Raw genomic sequence first — 12,511 nt, 5'->3', positions numbered from 1 at the left:
TTGACCATGTATTTGGTTAGGAGAGCTTTTGGGAAGTGAAAAGTGAGATTTAAAGATTTTTTTAAAAATTAAAATTTTAGGGTTACTTTATGGACGCCCATGAAAATGGAGGGAAAGTGCCCACCCCCCCTTCAGCTACTAAATCGGGCCTCGACACTAACAAGTTAAACATGAGACTCCCAAACACTAATGAAATCTGTGCAAACCTAGCTGTACTCTCCTCCCTTGCGCTATCTGCAATCACTGCATCATCAGGACTATCCATCACGTATGGATGTGTCAACACCGACACTGGGGAAGCTACGTCCTCTCACCCATAGGCAAAATTGTGCATCTTGGCACCAACTCATCGGTCTCTAACATGAGCATGTCAAAAAACTCCATATCTGCCATCTCTATTTGTGTCTCTAGGGAGCAGACATGATCTACCTCTGCCTGCACAAAATCTAACAACACACTTTTCCCCCTCTCTCTCTTTCTAGGGGACAAAGCTATAATGAGGGGAACAAATAGGCCCCTAGGTCCCCCTACTACCCTACCTTTTAGAGGGTATAGCTGTGGCCGCCCTCTATCGCCCCTTAAGCTAAAGGTCCCTTTTAGGGTTCATATTTTTCCTAATGAGTTTCTTCTAGTGGCTTGATTTCAAGATGCTTTAACACGTGTATTATTGATTCCTTTTGCAATCCAAAACATCTGAAATAAATTATTACATACAAGGGATAATCTAACATAACAATCCATTAAACATCACCAAGTAGATATACAAAAACAAGCACTTAGTTGGTCGACCTAATTGACTTTCCTTGATGCCTTGAGTTATTTCTCTATGGGAATATACACCCATCTCACTTTGGCAACCTATGGCACAAGGAGGCTTATCTCACACTCTATGAGCCCCTAGCTCTACCATATAATTCCACAAGAACCCTATCCCTACATAGAATTTGGCTCCATTCTATATGTAGTTACCCAAATGTGATTCCCTCATTGGCATTGGTTAACCTACAGGATGAGGATATGCCCGCAATTATGACAATGTGCCCCTTTTGAGACTCTTGCCAAGGAGGCTGCTTCCAAAAATGCTAGTTTATTATCAAAACACTTGAGTGAATTTACTTCAACAATCAACCTTACTAATATTTTTCTAGGACACGCATTTGCCAACACTTGAATTATTTCTCGAGCCCCATATTGATTCTGTTTTGTTGCAGACACACTGGTATGGCATCTGGCTTCAGAGGTATTCTATGTTGACAAACCTCTGGATCTACACCTTTTGAATCAGTATATTTCCATGCGAATACGTCTTTGTATTTTTGGAACATCACTCGGGCTTTTTCTTTCATTTCTGGATTCAGTTGCTTATTCACTTTGATCAGTCAAGGACTTTCTTCAGAACCCAGATTCCATTCTTCGATTTCTTGATCATCTGGAAGCAACCAATTTGGCCCGCCTCCCTTCCTTTCGGTTGACTTCTCAATATAATCGCAGGACAGTCCTGTTAGTTTTGGACTTTCATTCTGAACTCCAGTAACTTCTTCAGAGTGCACCTCTTCATTGGCCACTGGTGTACTGGAATCTGAGCCTTCCTCTTTGGAGTCAACTGGTTTCTCTGGTTATCCAATTAACTGAACTGGTCATTCTTTAATTTTCAGTTCAGTGAACTGATCTAGAAATTGCTTCCACTGCTTTTCAACTTGATCCTTGTCGAATAATACTGCATTTAAGTCTATCTCAGTAAATGGAAAAATATTCATTGCTGCCAGCATCCTCTCAATCTTCTTTACCCCATACTTCTGGCAAAGCTCTTTTGGTCGCAGTGCCTTCTCCTAGCTTCTGGTGTTGTTTGTCTGGATTTGAATTCTTCTACTGGTGCCTTGTATTGTCAGAGTCTGATTGGCATAATCGTGAACAGCCTGTGTCGTCCGCAACCATGGGTGTCCCTGTAGCATCCCATATGCTCCTTGAACATCCAGTACCAAAAAGTTGGTCTTTTCTTTCCCCACCCTTATCTGCATATTCTCAATCATACCAGTTGCCTAAACAACTCCATGATCGGTCATTCAAACTTTAAAGGGTGTTGGGTTCAAATTTGTGATACCCAGTCTTTGCTAAAGATGTGTCCCCACGATATTTACACCTGCCCCTCCATCCAATATGACACCGGATAGCGGCTCCATTGTTTTCTGACTTTGTAGTCTTCCTAGATTACTGGCACTTCATCATCTCTGACAGCTGCCAAGTCAACTGCTCTAGTGTCGCCTTCAGCCTTTCTTCGCTGTCTGATAAATTTTGCTGCTTCAGGCAAAGTCTTCCTGATGTCTTCTAATTCAACTGTCTGTTTCTGAATTCTTTCATAGATTTTGACATGAATTTATTCTCTCTCTCTATCATAGTTATTATCAGAATTTGAGGGATCGGGACTATCTTTACAGTGCCAATCCTCTGTTCTGGTGTCTGTTTTGCTCACTTCATTGTTTCCCATTGCAATTAGACCTGATTTGATGTTTCCTAGATCTTCCACCACTCCTTGGACTCCAACAAGAATAGTCTCAAAGATTCCAGATCCTAACTGGTCTGGCCGTCTTTTCTCAGAAGACTGGGTTGGTATCTTCTGAATGACTCGAGCATCAGAACTTTTTGGCTGCTCTAGTAGCTTCTTGGCTAAATCTCTGTGATCTTAGCCGCCAGTTCTCTCTACTCTTGCCATTCATCAACTACCTTCTCTTTGCCCTTTGCCTTCCATACCTCTCTCTGCTGAGTCTATTTGCTAGTTTCAAGACTAACTGGTTTCACTGGCTCATCTGGGATTTCTTCAATGGCTACTCCTTTACTGCGTGTAACTGCCCGTACTGGAACTGGTTCTGGGGCTTTTGCCTCAGTAGCCGTAGTACTGGGTGCCTCTCGACACTAAGCTGCAAAGTGCCCATATTTTCCACAAGTATAGCAGTTAAGGCTTCAATTTTGAAAATTACCCCATCCTTGGCCTCGGCCAGTACCCCCTTGGTATCTGCCGTGCCCAGTACCAATGCCACTGGTACCAGATTTCTCCTCTTGGGGTACACTGGTCGTCTCTACCTTAGCTGGTTCACAATTGGTAAATGCCACTAGAGATAGATCCTTTCCCTTCTTGAAGTGATGAATTCGAATGCCACAATTGTTCCAAAAATGACCATACGCTCTTTGCAATAGGTACACTGTGGGCATTCATTGGAAACATGATCTTTAGATTTGCATCTTGAGCACCATGTTTCCATTATCCTAGCTGGTTGTCTAGTCTGGCTGATTTCAGCAATCTGCCTGGACATTTCATCAAGCCTTCCTACATCAAGACCCTTTCTTAGCCTTGTCCTTGCTCTTTTCATCTGAGTTGTTGTCAGAGCTGTTGTAGATCTCACTAGAACCGGAATTCCCAGTGGAAGAACTGCTAGTGCTGGACCTCCTCTTCTTCTGGATTCTCTCCTTCTTAGCTTGTTGCTGTGGAACCCATTCAGAAACCATGCGCGTAGCCTTTTCTCTGAGGGTGGCTCCTGCAACTGCCTGGTTAACTTCTTGATCTTTTTAACATAACTTCTCACAGACAATTTTCCTTGTCTAATCTTGTCTAGCTCGCAGAGGATGTCTTCATCACCTCTGTTATCTGAATACTCAAGTCTGAAATGCTTGAGCAGTTTGTTGTATGATCTGAGCTGGCAAGCTGGATAATGGTAATACCATTTCCTTGCCGGATCCTTCAGTGTTTGAGGAAAATATTCTCCTTAGTCATCTTCATCAATATTCTTCAACTCGGCATACTGCTCAAAACCTTGAATAGGAACATCTGGATCATCTTTCTTTCGTCCTTGAACATTGGAAAAGAGATCTTCAATGAAGAAGTATAATCATGGTAATAGGCATCGTCTCTGCTTCTTTTGACCTTGGGAGCCTGACTTCATCTTGAAAACTTCTTGTAGTGATATGTGTCAGCATCCCAGTCACCTTCTTCTTCAGTTTCAGTCTCTGTCTCTTCTTTGCTTTCCTACTGGAACTGTGATGACTGTCCTTGTTGCCCTTGTCCTGAACTACCTTGTGTGTGGATCGAGAACTCCTTTTTTTGCGTTCCTCACGCTCAACCCTTCTCCTCCTAGAGTGACTGGAATGCTAAGAGTCTATGGCTTCTTCAGCATGATTGTGCTCCTCCTGAGCCTCATTCTCACTCTCGGGGTCCTTCTTAGGATCAGAATCTCTGTCTGACACCTCAAGAATAGGGTCAACGCCGTTGGAATCGGTGCCTGACCGGGTTGACGGTTTGCGACCACGACTAACTTTGGGCGCCATGTATGCAGCTGGAAATTCTAACTGGGAGATAACAGTTTTCTGGTCGAAGAGTGATTAGCTCTAACCATTGTGATTGCCAAAATGGAATAGGAGCTGTCTCTTCAAAGAGCTTATTCCAGTGTTAGAATTTAGAGCTACTCGTTATGTCGTCAGTTCAGTTAGTGAGAACTGGAATAGAGTACTGGACTGAAATGAGAACTAAACTGGAATGTTATATTGAAATGAAAGACACAACTGAAGACTAAAAATGGTATTTGTAGACTCAGATTAATAGCTCAAGGATAACCAGTACAATGTACAATGGGTTTAAGCTCAGATGATTACAGAAGCAATAATTACAAGGTGAATCTAAAAGCTAAGAGCTCGTAAACCCGAAAGTGTTTAGAAAGCCAAAAGCCAAAAAGACAAGAAGCCAAGAAGCCCGGTTACAGTGTAGCGGATCCTATTTATAGCTCTCGGGAGTTATTGCAGTAACTGTCTGCGATAATTACTGACAGTGTGGCTACTCCCGCTTCCCGCTGGTCGGCCTTCTAAGGGATAGTTCTCGCATGCTGGGATTTTCCTCGCCTTCTACACTCACTCTCTCTCTCTCTCTTTCTGTATGTATATATATATACATATATATATACATATATATATATATATATATATGTTATAGGTCATGTAGGTAGTCTCCGACCATCTAGTGTGGGAGGACACATCATAGATCTTGGAAGAAGGTCATCTTGGCATGTACTCCCTAGTTGGTAACATAAGGAGGTACCCAATAAGAGGAACTCAAAGCTGAGTCTAAGCCGTTATAAGACCCTCCACTTGTATGAGGCATTGGAAGAGTTTGTGTGTGTCAAGCCAATCAAAACCTATAAAAAGATGTCCATCTTTCTTCCCTAGGGGGGGAGGTGTGGTATGTAGTCGTGAAGGTAGTGTCCAACTACATAGTGTGGGAGGACTAGTTGAGCTCTTGGTGTAGATCATCTCGGCATGTAACCCCTTCCATGATTATATAATGAGGTGCTTGCTTTTGGGAAAGGGACACTCCAGCTCCAACAGAAAGATGGAGCAAAGGCGTTTTGGAATGCTCAATGTTGCTCTGTGGCATGCCATGGTTGGACCCTCCCTCAGGATTTTCAACTTGGAGGCCTTGGAGGATGCGACTCCACCCAAGCTCTACCTAGCTTGAATGAATCCCACTACATCCACTTCTCCCTCACCATTCGCTCATGTCCTCACTCCTTACCCTTCACCTACCACCTTAGCTCAAGAAATCTTAAGCACTAGTGGAGTACTCACGAGAGCTCAAAGAATAGCCCAAGGCATATCCTTGTCCATAGAGAAGCCTTTGCCTACAAGACCTCCAAAGGAGTCAACTAGTGGATTGCAAACAATAGTGGAAGCCAAAACCATAGCATGCACTTATGCCCTTGTCATAACTGCATTTGAGCAAGCATACACAAAAGCCCTACAGAACATAGAAGCCCAAGCTCTTCCATAAGGAAGGCTATAAGGATTAGTAGCATTGTCAATTGAAGAGATCTTCAAGACCACCTATAAAAGTGTCTCCATGTACAAACTTCTTTCCACGCTCTTCTCTGAAGATTCATACATGATATCCTACCCACCAGCCCCACTTACTGACTATTAAATCCCTCGTCTCACAGTGTCCATTTATGGCCAGTAGTTTACTGATGTGATCGTGGATGGTGGCTGAGGTATTAAGCTCATGCTAGAGTTCTCCATGAGAGAGCTTGGTTTGGTGCCCACCAAGCCCGCCACTTTCACTATCACTTTGGCCAACCAATGCAAAGTTCGCCCAGTGGGAGTGGTGGAACAAGTACCAATGGTAGTAGAAGATTTCACCTTTTGGCTAGATTTTGTGGTGGTCCATCTACAAAAAGTGGACGGTGGTTTCCCTCTACTTATTGGTGCCCTGGCTACGACACACCCAAGTGCTTCATAATTGGGGTAATGATACCATATGGATCACCACAAGAAGCATAGGGCATAGATAGATCCAACAAAAGGTCTTCCCTCAATATTGCACAACATGAAGACCAAAAGGAAGAAGCTAAAGAAGAAGAGCAAGCCCCACAAAGGGAGGTGGTCTTGCCCACAGGGATAGTCCCCGTGAATAAAGTGAGCTCCTCAACTTGTTAGAAACAGCACCTAGCCATCACTGTTTTGCAATCCTCACAAGAATTAAAAAAATTAAAAGCCTAAGTCAACACCAGGGATTGAAGAAGTAGTGTCTCTTGGTCTAGGTGAGCCCATCATTCATCACAAGCATGGGAAGTCTCCCCTATAGATGCAACAAGAAGAGGATTCACAACATGAGGCAGACACAAATGATTCTCCCCAATCCAAGGTGGGAAAGGCTAGGTCCGATCCCCCCCACCAAAGACCAGCTCCGAGAAAGGTAGAGATGACTTGCTTGTGGATAAACTTCCTCAAGGACGGTTACAAGAGCAACTACAAGGCTTTCCCATTCATCAGACTCTTGCTCAAGATGTGGAAGGACTAACTAAAGCTGGCCAAGATATAGCAGAAGAGTGGAATTTAGAAAACTATCAAGATCTACTTAAAGAAGTCAACCTAGGTAGTGAAGAAGAACCCAACCTAATTTTTTTGGCAGCATGTCTCTGGGATCATCCCCAGTTACTAGATTTGATGATTTCCTTCATTACTAGTTGGAAGGATGTTTTTTCTTGGTCATACAAGGACCTCACATGTGTGAGGCATTTCTTTAGATAATTAAAGGATAGTTCTTCTGCAGAGGTCCACTAAAAAGGGTGGGTTGGACTAGTGAGGCAAGAGAAAGGCCTAGCGATATTAGCTTACATTCTAATAAACCGCAAATGATAGCCAGTGTGGCCTACAAAGCTATCGTTTGCAATTTATTAGAATGTATGATAATATCGCCAGGCCTTTGTCTTGCCTCACTAGTCGAACCCACCCTTTTTAGTGGGCCTCTGCAGAAGAACTGGCCTTTAACTATCTAAAGAAATGCCTCACACATGCACCCATCTTAGTCACACCAGATTGGTCACTAAATTTTCATTTGCACATTGATGCCAACATCACAACTGTAGGTGCAAACCTTACCCAACCTAGTAAGGAGTACAAGTTGGATTGGCCTATCTGCTATGCCAGTCAGCTACTCACAAAGGCCAAAAGAAACTATAGCACCATTGAGAGAGAGGGCTTGGCCATTGTCTATGCTTTGCAAAAACTTAGGCATTACCTTTTGGGTATACATTTTGTAGTCATAACTAACCACCAGGCTCTCAAGTATCCTCTCAACAAGCCCCAAGTGGCAGGTGCAAGAATCATAGGACCAAGCATATTGCACAGCATCTCAAAACATGTATGGCCACCACAATCCAGTGTGTAAAATGCGATGGGCGGTTATGTGCCCTGGGTAGTGGCCACCTGTGATACTAGAGTGAGCATCTTACAAAATTTCATGGACTTCATGTGGCATGACACAACGATAAAGAATACCATCTAAAACTCTTTTTTAGAGAATGTCGACAATCACGGTGTAAGGCTTACTTTTGATAAGCAATCTTCTCTTTTCCAAACTTGACAAATCTTGTGGGTAAGAACCTGTGGAAAATCGATGCATAACATTCAAATACCAGCCTGTGGCATTGTATACCTTAAAAGGAAAGTTGTCAAGGAGGCCGTCTTCTACTCCTATTGCTAACTCAATCCTAGAGAGATGGTTGGCCATCTAATGCTCCTTGTCGGGGCAAAGGACAATTTCAAAGTCAAATTTTTGAAACAACAATAACCACCTTTCTTTAGGTCAACATTCTTACCATTAATAAACCAACAAATGTTTCTTTGAATAGTCCCAATGCACAAAAATGAATGATAGAGAAACTAATGACACAAAAACTAGAGACTTGAAAATAGGAGTTCTTATAGTTTACTATTAGGAAATCTTTGCACCAAAAAAATTAATTATCATTCATATCATGATATTATCTTTGTACAAAATGCATATTGGCAAATAGATAGTGGACAAAGAATGCCTATCGCAACCAACAGAGTGTGGATATTTATGGCTTGAGATCAAATGGTAATTTTCTGCAACAGCAACTCTGAAGAGGAGTTGCACAAAGACTTCTTTTCAATTATTCTTAAGACCTACAAGCCATAGATGAGAGGAAAAAGGCATGCCTATAGTTCTCTCTCTCTCTCTCTCTCTCTCTCTCTCTCTCTCTCTCTCTCTCTCTCTCTCTCTCTCTCTCTCTCTCTCTCACACACACACACACACACACACACACACACACACACACACACACACACACACACACACACACAAAGAAACCGTTGTCTTTAATGCAAGAAATAACCGACATACAAGTGCAAGGAATGAAGTAAAAATGATGGCACTAAAGGAAAATTTATAGGTATTGTAGCCTAAGCTTTTTTCACCACTCTTACCAACATAATTTCACACCCTACTTTAGATGCGCCAGATGAGGTTAGCACTCTAAGATAGTACACACCTATTCTTTTCTTATGTTTTGACTCACCTTTAGGCTTATCTTTAGGATTATCTTGGAAATCATGAGTCAAGATTGTGGTCCTAGCATTTCCATTGATCTCTCTAGCAAATTTTGAAGGCTCACTCCTATCTAGGCATTTTGGCTTTCATTCAATTGCATGTGAGCATGTCTTCCTCTATTGTGACATTGCATTAGCTCATGGGCAGTCCATGCTCAAAAAATCCACATTGTAAGTCTCATGCATTGAATTGATTTTGTTGTACCCTCTCTTGGCACCATTCTCTTGGATGATTAGTACCACAACCCCAATAAGGTGCTTTCATGGTTCACCATTTAGCAGTTGAGACATAGAGGCAGCTTATTTATGAAAAATGCATAGCATCTTCATATAACAAGGTTTGCAATCCTCTCCACATCTATGTTGGGCATAAATCTCTTTGAATGCTTCAAAAGGATCTTGTTACTTCGGTTGAATAAGAATTGGCATTATATTTCTTGACATCACCCATTAAAGTTCATGTGGTTTTTGCTAAGTGACATGAATCTCTTACTTCGAGTAACTCTCAAGAAAAAAGAGACTCGTCACCTTGGTCTGGTATCTCATGGTTAAAGCAATTACCACTATATTGCTTTAGGTATGCAATTTGATCCTTCATAGACTCACATTTGTTTGATCTAAGGATTAGAGTGGACATATTGTGCATGATACAAAATTTGGTGTGCAATTATTGTGTGTAATTAAAACTTAAAGTCATACATTGCACTAGATTGAAGCAATTTGAGTTGTTACCACTAGGGTTTAAACAAATTCTTCTACCGTTGGTTATATTCAGCTACATGATCACATGGATGAGCAAGCCTATCACTCTTTTCACAACCACATTTGTTTGTACCAAGAATGATTGCATCGTGTACCTTGAGATGGATCATTTTTTACATGTATAATCTCCCAAAGAAAATGTCTATGTTCATTGCCATTTGTTAGCTAGATGGAAATAGTTCCCCTCATAGTGTGGGTAACTCATTTTCATTTTTTGTCACGGTTTTGGCAAGGGTTTAGAAGCATGTTCATCCCTCCATTCTAATTGTTCAAATGTATTGTTTCGACCATTCTTTTTTGGTTGCATAAATCTCACAATAGCCTAAAATTTCTAATGTATCATAGTGTGAACATTATGTTTGGGCTATGTTTTCAGGTGGTGTTTGAGTATATACATGTCACACCCCCCAATGATTGTGAGCAGTAAGGAGCTTGTGGTTCGAGTATGTTTTATGATGTCTTCATTTAGCCATTGGTTTTGTGAAGCTTTTTTTGGTTTTGGACTTTGTTTTTTGTTTCACATTGCAAATCAACTTACATTGGCAATGCAAGTTCTTTTGCTATGAGGATTTGGCAAGCAAGCCCTACGCACCCATGGAGGTTCTTGACATCACAATCACATATGGATTACCCATTTGTCACAATAGAGGATTGAATTAACTTTTCTTCTTGTGTAGATATGGAGGATTGAGCTTGAAGTAGCCAATTGTTTGATAGTTTGATATCGATTCTTCCTAGAGTCTACCCAGAAAGACTTTGCAACAACTATCAACGAAATTCCAACAAACTAGAAAATTAGAAGTAGAACTAGTTGATCTATAGGGAGAGCAACATACATCAATGAAATTTGCACCTTTGACTAGGTGAAAATGTCAAAGGTGCAAGAATCCATTTCCGCCCAACAGATTAGGGCAACTTTGACTAGGTGCCCTAATTTCTTTGGTAGACATGGATTCTTGTCAATAGCTTTTGAGTGATTATTAAACAAGGGCTTTGCATATTTCTTGTTAAACCATGCTTATCAATTTGATATCAATGCTAGCCTTTATCCATCACTGGTGGATCCAGTGGTTTTGCCACAGGACTGTCCTTTTCCTCGGAAAAACCTAGAGTTGCCTCTCATTCTTTGTGAGAATTATAGTTCATTGTTGAAGCTATTGAGAATTTTCTCTTTGTAGACCTTTGTGCTTCTACATTTTGAGAAGCCTCCCTTTGAAGATTGCTTTGGGCCTTGTGCTTGGGCTTCTTCCTTTTGGCAGATTAGGGTATGTAGTTCTCTTGAACTTCGATTTCCAAATCAATAGTTTATGGATCATCGGTCTTTGGATTCTGAGTTTGTGGATCACCAGCACATGAATCATTGGATTGTGGTTTTAGAGTTTGTGTGTTGTTAGTATGCTACTCAGTCAACCCATGAGACAATTCTTCTATCAGGTCATGTTAATGGCCTCCACAAGGTGATACAAACACACTTGAGCTACTCTACTAACACTCACAACAATCTAGAAAGCCTCATCAAGGTAGCATGCAATATAGAGTGCACCGTATCTATACACTCAATCTTAAACTACAATCTACAAAGCCTCGTCAAGGTAGCATGCACACACACACCTCAATCAACCATGGACTCCACACAAATGCGCACACACTGAAAAGAGTGCAAGCATACACAATGGAGTGATCATCTCTCTCAAAACACACATGCACATGCATGTAGTCTTTCAAGCAAAGAGAAAGACTCAACAAAGAGCAAAAGAAATGTATTCACCATTACATTCATAACTCAACCATGCAAGTGCAAACATTACAGAAATCTTGCGCTCAAGAGCTCGGAAAGTTGAGAGCTTTGGGTTTGAGATTAGGCAAAAGGCCCTTTCACATATTATAAAACGGCATGCATATCTAGGATTTCCTCTAGCTTTTACAAGATTGAAAAAAAAAGATGAATTTTTAAATCCTAATATAGCATAAGATATTATGTGTACATTCGCATTGTCAATTGACAGTCTTGGCAATGTACATATCTCTCGTATTGCAACACAAGCTTTAGATGTGAAAATGGTCCATACAATCAACACCCCATGTCCACTACATGTCTTAACACATGGTGTCACATACTCAATGCAAATTTTTCTAGTGCATACAAGGCTCTACGAGCAATACATTCACATTGGCATGGATATCACCACACAACTTTACATGCACTCTTGGTTTTACACATGCTGTTCACAACCATTTCATAATTGCATATGATACTCCTTGTGCAATAAAGCAACATTGGCTAGGGTATTACCACAAAGTCACCAATTTTGTAGCCAACATAGCTACATACACGACTTCTCAATAATTTGTTGGTCAGGTGATCATACCCAATTAAGGCATTTGAAGAAACTAAGGCATTGAGGAAACCATAGGAAGAGTATGAAAATATACGCAACACACACACACACACACTCACTGACATGGTACTTTCAGTTGCACTCAATTTGTTTTGTCATAGAGGCTTGACAACTCTATTACATACCTATAGAGGGCTTTTCAAGGAGATTTCAGCTGGCCTAAAAATTAATTAGTCTTCCTTTGAGAGATCTAGACAATTTTGTGCATCCCAAGAAATTAGTTGTTAGAGATGACCATGGAAAGACATCTTTAATCTTTGATTTTTTTTCCTTGCTATTTCTTATCAACTCATATAGTAAGGTATATTTCTTCAAAAGTGTTTTAAGTTAAGACACCTTGATAATTATACACAATTTTATAGCAGAAGTGTCTTAAATCCACAAGAGTGCTTTCATTTCACAAGACAGTGTTAAGATCGAGCTAGTAATAAGAGGACTATTTCGAAAACATCAATCCAAGT

This window comes from Adiantum capillus-veneris, chromosome 9, assembly GCF_014529385.1.
Source record: "Adiantum capillus-veneris isolate H3 chromosome 9, ASM1452938v2, whole genome shotgun sequence".
Classification (NCBI taxonomy): Eukaryota; Viridiplantae; Streptophyta; class Polypodiopsida; order Polypodiales; family Pteridaceae; genus Adiantum; species Adiantum capillus-veneris.
This window is presented reverse-complemented; position numbering follows the sequence as displayed.